Consider the following 8013-nt stretch of genomic DNA (forward strand, 5'->3'; position numbering starts at 1 on the left):
TTAAAGTGTAACTAAACAGACATTTTGAAGTGTCAGCTTTACTGAATTGCTTTATGTTTTGTCCAAGTATAGACCTGTAGAAGCGATACTGGACGATTTTTCCAACGTTTACTGTGTTTTCTGATTTACTACGATTTTTTAAAAGTGTTGAACCCATTTCAGATTTACCTGCTTATCTGTTCTTGATTTGATACTTCCAAAGAACAAGTGGTACTTTGAGTTCCGGTTTTATGTTTTAACCAATCAGAATTTGGTTCCTAAAAAATCGTCTGCTGCCTGTCCCAGCAGAGTCGCAACAAGCACTGTTTGCCACATGTGTGATGTTACCAACAGAAATAGCCATAAATTGGGCAAGGTAGCAATGTAAATTAATTGGATCTAACTAATGTGCTTGTACTGCATCTCTGGCCTTTGAATTCACTCCAAATGTACTGGCTCAGCGTGAGAGGCAACATCCTGTCGAAGTCGTAAGCACGAGGCTGACTGGGAGATTATTAATTATTCGAAGAGCATGCTGAAACGGATTGTAAGTACAATATTTTACATGTTCTCGACATTTCTGTTGATCTTTCCTTAACTTTAATTGTTTCCTTGATTTAAAACCCTAGGGCTTGTATTTTTAGTTCTGATACTAAGCACGTATCTTTACCACAGTATCTGATCACTTCACACTTGAATTTTGGAATGATGAAGTGGAATTATTTCTGGATCTAATTTATTCCTTGTTCCCCCCCTCTCGATTCCTTTTTTCGCCACATATGTATTGTCGTGTAAGGGGGTAGATGCGTGTACTGGCTGATTTTTTTATTTTTTTACTTCGGTCAGATACAGATGATTGGAAAAAAAACTTGTCAAGGATTTCAGAATTTAATAGATCTGTTCGAAGTTTTTACGGGATGGGTCCTGTTACAATACAGACTGAATGTGCGCAAGATGAACTTTTGATTAAACATACACACACAAATGAATCTCTTGATTTTGTTATACGGCGAATGTCCAGTTTCCACCACCACGTCTGTGTTATGTTTTTATACTGTTTGATTGAATAGACTGACGTGCATTCTCTCGCAAATGTGCGCGCGTGTGTGTTTGTCTGTGCCTCAGACTTATTAATCAAAGATGATGTTGCACATTGCAGATCTATGCGACAGGAGCAAGTGGACAAGACAGCTACATTTGTCTGAGCGAAGATCCAACGGTAAGCTCTTTTAGCCGAAGACAGCGAGCCTGGGTGCATGCATGCAAGCTTCTATCATGTTCGTGTGAGTGCTGCAGGGCTATTAGACGACTTTTCATTATTCTTGATTTGGAGATCCATGCAGGGTATTAGAAAGTGCAGAATATACACGTTTGAACAAATACGATGTGTGTTTGCTCTGAAAAAAAGAAAAAACGCAACAAACATTGTATTTGTTTAAAGTATCACAAATATTTATTACCTGTATCTGCATGTTTTGATAATGATGAAGGGTAAATTACTTTGACGTGTGCTTTTTTTTTAACCACACTGATAACGAATGATAGAAACACAGACACACTTAATAACATATCCACAAAAATTGTAACAATAAATGTAAGCTGAACAATGCCTGCAACACATTTCAGGCCTCAGAAGGAAGTAATTATGAGATTCAGACAGAGAGAGAAAGCCCAACACGAAACCAGTTGTGACATTTTTTATTTCATTATGTAATATTAAAAACACGACAACAACGTATTTCCTGTACTTAGTTTCGTGCAATTATGGATTGCAAAGTATGTCTAATTGAGTGGCATAAAGAGGCACAGTTGCATGAAAAACCAACTCGGATCTTGACTAGGATCAGGATTTTACATGGACACAACCTAGAATTTAACATCCTGGGGGGAGGGGGGTACTGCGCCTTTCACATCAAGATGTAAAGATCTATTTTAAATAATACTTATTAGAAGGGAACAAAATCAAACAAACTACAACAATCGTTCTGAGGGGAGAGAATTACCTCTTCCGAAGAAATTACCTCCCTTGCTTTTCTTGTCGTGACTTATGTAGAGTAAAGTGAATAGAAAGTGAATCAGTCAGTAACAAAAAAAAACCCACAACATTTCTTAAGATCAATGAGGAGTCTTGAAGTATTTGTCAATGTTAATCTTGTATGCATAACAAACAATATATTACGGATTGATAATTAAAGAAAATCGTCTCTTCTACAGGGTTGACCCCCCTAAAAAGGACACCCACAACCATGCAAATTACTTCTGCATCTGTTGAACCAATTATTTTATATATGGTATTCATTAACTTCAGTTTATGTTCTGCCTTTCCAGTAAGTGGCAATTTTGTAAATTAAATGGTCTGACTTTTGTGCAATTTTAATTTTTTTCTCCAAATTCGGGGGTCGACTAAACAGAACGAGTTTTGACATTGAGCGGTAGCCATTTTTACCTAATTTAAACCCTTCAGGCTTTTACCTTTTTGATTATTTTGAATGTCTGAGTATGTAAAAACATCCCCTTCAACCCCCAGGCTATCGATGACCTGAAGAAAGCATGCAGTTACAGCTAGGTTCAGGGCAATCCTCAGACACGAAAGCGTTGGTGTCATTGGTGATGCAAAAGTTAGATAATTTAACCTACAAATTTGCCACTTTGTGAACTGCACATGCATAAAATCAAGTTTAAGTATGCTGAATATGAAGTTATCCAGTCAATTGGTGTAGAAGTTATAGCATTTCTGTCAGTTAACAGTATTTAAAATCTGACATATTCGAAAGTTTTGCTTAAACACCCAGACAATTTTTACGATATTCTCCTAAGCTTCTCCACTTCTCAGCCCTGTCTTGGAAATGAATTCGAATAAGGCAGTCAAAATAACTTAGTTTGGAGCACCCATCAATCAGAATAAGCATTAACTTTTGACACAGGAAATATCTTCTACCGAAAGCTCTCCTGGTTTTATTCTACATTTTTCCTGCATAATGGTAACAAATTTAATGATAAATCTAAACAACGAAGTGACTGTGGTAAGATGAACAAAGTTAAAAAACAAAGGATTACTGTAAATGGTTTACGAATCGAAATCTAAACAAGTTTTAATGATAAGTAAAATGATAAAAAAAATAAAATAAAAAAAAGCTAACGTCCTCGCATTTGTCCAGAATTATTCCATGTTTAACATGGGAACAGAGGGATAATTGGTCTAAAGAATTTTTAAAAAGGAGGGTTAGGGTAACCCTAACCCTCTTTGGACTATCTGTATGCAATGCCCGCTATATAGGTGAAAGACTTTTGTTGAAGCCATGGAAGAATGCATCGCTGTTGTGCTGGTTCAGCTTGAGGTCCTGTCCTAGCGAATATCCTGCACACACAAAAACACGACTTTTTAAGCCACTTATGTTGCATTCCGTGACATAGCTTTGTTAAAACCGTGTGCCTGATAATAATGACAGATTTTGTTGATATACATTTTTTTTTAAGACACCCCATATAATATTGTTTGACAATCTCTTTCAACATAGTTTACGAATCACCAATGTGTATACAAACGCAAATAACCCACAGGTCAATAAATTACTTTCCAGAGAGAGAGAGAGAGAGAGAGAGAGAGAGAGAGAGAGAGAGAGAGAGAGAGAGAGAGAGAGAGAGAGAGAGAGAGAGAGAGAGAGAGATTAAAACTAGAAAATGTGTGCTATATAAAACAAGGATAATCACTGTCAAATCTTTGCTTGTACCTGCAAGGTGTTTACTGCGCTATATACACAACCTGTTTTATTTCATTTATTTATTATTATTTTTTTTTGGGGGGGGGGATGTTTTGTGATGAGGGTTTTTTCAAAGCCTTTACTGTTTTAGTCATTGAATCCACCCGACTTCGATTTATTGTTCAGTGATGGGTAATTGTGTGACCAACTATGTAATAAGTTAGTGAATGTTCTGGCTTCATACAATGACATTGCATTAATTTTATAAGTGTATGTGTGTGTGTTTCAGGCAAAAGCTGATATTACAGTCCTAGTTGTATGCAGTACCTCTGCTTCTTCGTTCAGGAATCAAAGTATACAATCTAAACCGATTATTTTGTTCAATAATGTTCAGCTAGACCATCCCGAAGAAGGCAGTAACGTGCCGAGATATTGATTATAGATATTAACGTACCTAACCTGGTTACTGGTGTGTTTTCTTTTTATTTCAATAATGTAAATGTGTGACAACTTGCAGGGTACTTGATGTTCAGAGCAATTTTTCTGGCAAAAGACCTTTTATGGATCAAAGAAAACTTTTGTCGTGGTGCACAAGTCAATCAATTTGGTTGATAAATAATTTGTGCTGCTTTTTCCCTGGTTCCAAAACGTAGTATGTATTACCACATGTCCTTACCTGTCATTGGCATCACATGATTCTCTGCAAGCAGTCTTTTGTGGAAATACGTCATTTAACACTTGCACTTATAGTAGGGCTGATGGGGTCTATGTCGACCAAAAGAGTGGGATTCTCTGTAGGTCGAGTTCCTGTAGGTGGATTCCCTGTATACCTAAGACTTTAAAATTGGCAATCTAGTATACAGGGAATCCCACAGGGTGCAGTTTTTCAATAAAACTTGCAAACCATACTCGAATTTCTAAGAAATATCAAAAAAAGATCGAAAAACATCAAATTCTAACGATGTCGCTAAGCATCACGTGACTTTCATTGATATTAGCAAAACGCTACAGGAACTACACCCTGTGGTATTCCCTGTATACAAGATTGCCAATTTTAAAGTCTTAGGCATACAGAGAATCCACCAACAGGAACTCGACCTACAGTGAATCCCATTCTTTTGGTCGACATAGACCCCATCAGCTACAGTAGGTGGCTGTGGAACGGTAGGCATGCAACGACAACGAACAACAAAAGACAAAGTGTGGAGTACGCTAAGTTTCAAACAAAATTTCATGTTTAGTATCGCAGACAAAGCACGGCTACTGATCCGACCAAAGCCACACTTCATGCACGATGGGCACATTGTTATGGCCAGCTTGTTAACGTGAGCATTGTGTATGTTTTACATAGAATTGAATGTGTTTGTCGTTGTGTCTGTCATCTATCCTAGTCGTTTGATTTAGAATAAAGCAAACTTATTACAATGACGATTTTCTTTGGTGTTTGATGAAGGATTGGCATCAAGACTTTTCCTATTTTCCAACTCTGCCACCATACACTGGCCGTTCAGGTCTGCATGTCGACCACATGGTGTGTGATCAGATTTTTCGGACATGTTCACAATGCCTACAAGACCACCAAATGGAAAATCAGTTTGTATTTGTTATGTTTTTGTGTAAGCACAATCTTCATACAAGTAAACAGAAACAGTTTTGTTGCAAACAGAGCCTTCATAAGAAAAAATGCTTCTAAGTCAAAATACATACCCCCTTTTTCGTATTGCGTAAAATATACCCATAAATTCTGGACATCATATTTTTATTTTTTTTTCACAACAATGAAACCAAACTTTGGCATATGTTTTAGCAATATATTCACAATAAAACCTATGAGTTTGAAGGCTGCATCTTGTTTTGTTTATTTTTGAGAATTTTTTTGCAAACCCATGCAAATGGCCAGTTTCTGGGGAGAGACTGGGGAGATAATGGCCAGTATAGAAAGAGTTAATTAATAAGTAAACTAATATCAGAAGTAGGTATTTACCTTGTTTGCCTTCGCGTTCTTGATAGGCCGCTGCAGCATTTGTATCACTTCCCTTGACATTCAAAACGCCAATGTATTTCTGAAAGGAAAATAAAGATATTGACCGAAACATCACACAAGGTTTTGTTTACAGTGCCTGTTCTACGACCACATCTGATTGTAATTTAAATAAAGAAAAACTGTATCCATTTATTACTTCTCTATTTGTGTGTGTTTGTGTGTGTGCAGGGGCGGATCACATCATTTTAAGGGGGAGTTTCCAAATTTCTTTTAGGGACAATTTGACGACGCGAAGCGTTTAGTTGAAGACGCGAAGCGTTCAACCTCCTGGGGGGGGGGGGGGGGGGGGGGTCCGACAAATGTTGATAAAAACAAGGAAAATGGATCAATCTGAGCCAAGAAACATCCCCTAATACTCCTTCCAAAAAAGTAAATATACTAAGAAGAAAAATTTGAATCACAACAAGGACAATTGATCGATCTGGCGCAACCTGAGCAAACTAATTAGCCAACTTCTTTCCAAAATCGTCACTTAGAATACAAAGGCCGGCTCCTAAGTGGTCCGGAACCCTCCGGATCCGCCCAGTGTGTGTGTGTGTGTGTGTGTGACCGATGCCCTTCTCTAAATTCTAATCGTTGCGTTTGCATGGTAATACAGTTTTAATACTGGATATGCCCATGAAAAAATATCATTTCTTGTTCATGTCATTGTGTGTGTGTGGCCAGGACCGTGACTTCTGCTTGCCTCGACGTCTTCAGAAAAGACACAAAATGCCAGCAGGCGTATGTTCTTGGAGCACTCAGTATGCCGTCATCTGCAAACAAATAAATACAAATTATTCAATTGTGTAAATAAAGAACAATCATTTTAATATTACAACAAAAAATTCATATAACTGTAGTCTTCACCAGAGACATCCACTACACTATCTTTAAATAAAACTGCCGTAAAAAATTGAAATACTATAAAACTTACCCCCACTCAGATCTATTTGGGATTATTCAAGTTTCAACCATGAAACGATGCCGGTTTGGACAGATCTGCTAGTTTGCCGCTGAAACTGAAATCAAAGGCGATCTTCAGAACTATTTCTAATCTTGTATTTGTGATTAATATAAAATACTGATCTTCCCAATAGAAGCTGATGTGTATACACATGACCAGGACAAGGTATTTTGTTACAGGGCATTTACGCAGACGTCGCAGTTCAAAATATCGTTTTAGATCTGATTTTGTACAGCAGCCTGTGTGATTCAGAATCGTCTGCCCTTTTTCGGTTTAACATTTTATGGACGATTCCTATGAGACTGCTCAATCATAACTGATGACAAATTCAGAAACAGATGATGGTTTCAAGTAGGCTACAGTAATGATTCGTTAAAAATGTCAAGCCACTCGTCGATCATTCACACTCAAAGAACCCAAGCCAAATCTGCTCTGGTTCCGAGCAGCTTTTTCCAACTGAGACCCTAATTGTTACGCATCTGCCGCGAAAAGATAGACCACAAACAAGCGGCACTGTACCATGCTTTCGTTTATGTTGCTAAACAGATTAAATGTGCATTGTAAATGTGCTTACAGCAAAGAAATGCATCCTTACTTACCGCAAAAATACTGGTACCACATTCATCGCACTTGTGTCTTCTTACCAAAACCTATCGATATGTTTGTTTACGATATATTGGTAATTACTAACCGTTAACTATTTTTCAAAAATCTGAAATGACTTTTAAGAATCAAAGAAAGATTCGCTAAAACGGTTGACTTCAGAAAATAAGCAATATTTTTCTGAACCGTGAAATAAAAATCGAAAACTCCGTTTGATCTTTTATTTTGGTAGATTGATGACAACAGCCGGAACTGAAAGTACCAGAACCAAAAATTAAGGGCATTAATCAGATAAACTAAGAAGATTGTCGTTCCTGGCGCGCACTTCACATGTCCGTCAAACAGTGTCCGAGTGAGAGAAAAAATTTTTTTTTCGCAGTTCGACAGTATATGAGGCCCTTCTTCATATCAAAGTGTAAAGGTTGCTGAACGATGTTTTTCCTTTTTGCTTGTTTAGTTACACTTTAAGTCGAACTGCTTTCCCTGCCACCGGGTGCAGCAGTTTGGCGGGGGGAGGGCCATAGAGTCGGCAAACTGGGAGTGGAACTTGACGAAATGTCACCTAGGGCCTAGTACGATACGCGATAGCTTCTCTCCGGATTGACGTACAAACAGCGTCAGGGCCGCTTCAAACTTACATACGGATTACGATTCCTATCCCCAGTTTCTCATGTTGGTAACCACTGGCTATTTGTCAGATGTGTCATTCTCCCACATTTGAACGATGCTGTAGTGCGAGC

At 37.9% G+C, this 8013-nt stretch overlaps 1 long non-coding RNA gene across 1 annotated transcript; it reads right to left on the reverse strand.

Annotated features, from left to right (window-relative positions):
• Positions 1-314: 314 nt before the first annotated feature.
• Positions 315-7736, reverse strand: LOC138973356 (uncharacterized). Its single transcript, XR_011457983.1, has 3 exons — positions 6641-7736; positions 5665-6479; positions 315-3337 (listed from the first exon to the last, which is right to left on the reverse strand). It is a non-coding gene; the product is annotated as an uncharacterized lncRNA (long non-coding RNA).
• Positions 7737-8013: the final 277 nt, after the last annotated feature.

The sequence above is a fragment of the Littorina saxatilis genome, linkage group LG8 (genome assembly GCF_037325665.1).
Source record: "Littorina saxatilis isolate snail1 linkage group LG8, US_GU_Lsax_2.0, whole genome shotgun sequence".
Taxonomy (NCBI): domain Eukaryota; kingdom Metazoa; phylum Mollusca; class Gastropoda; order Littorinimorpha; family Littorinidae; genus Littorina; species Littorina saxatilis.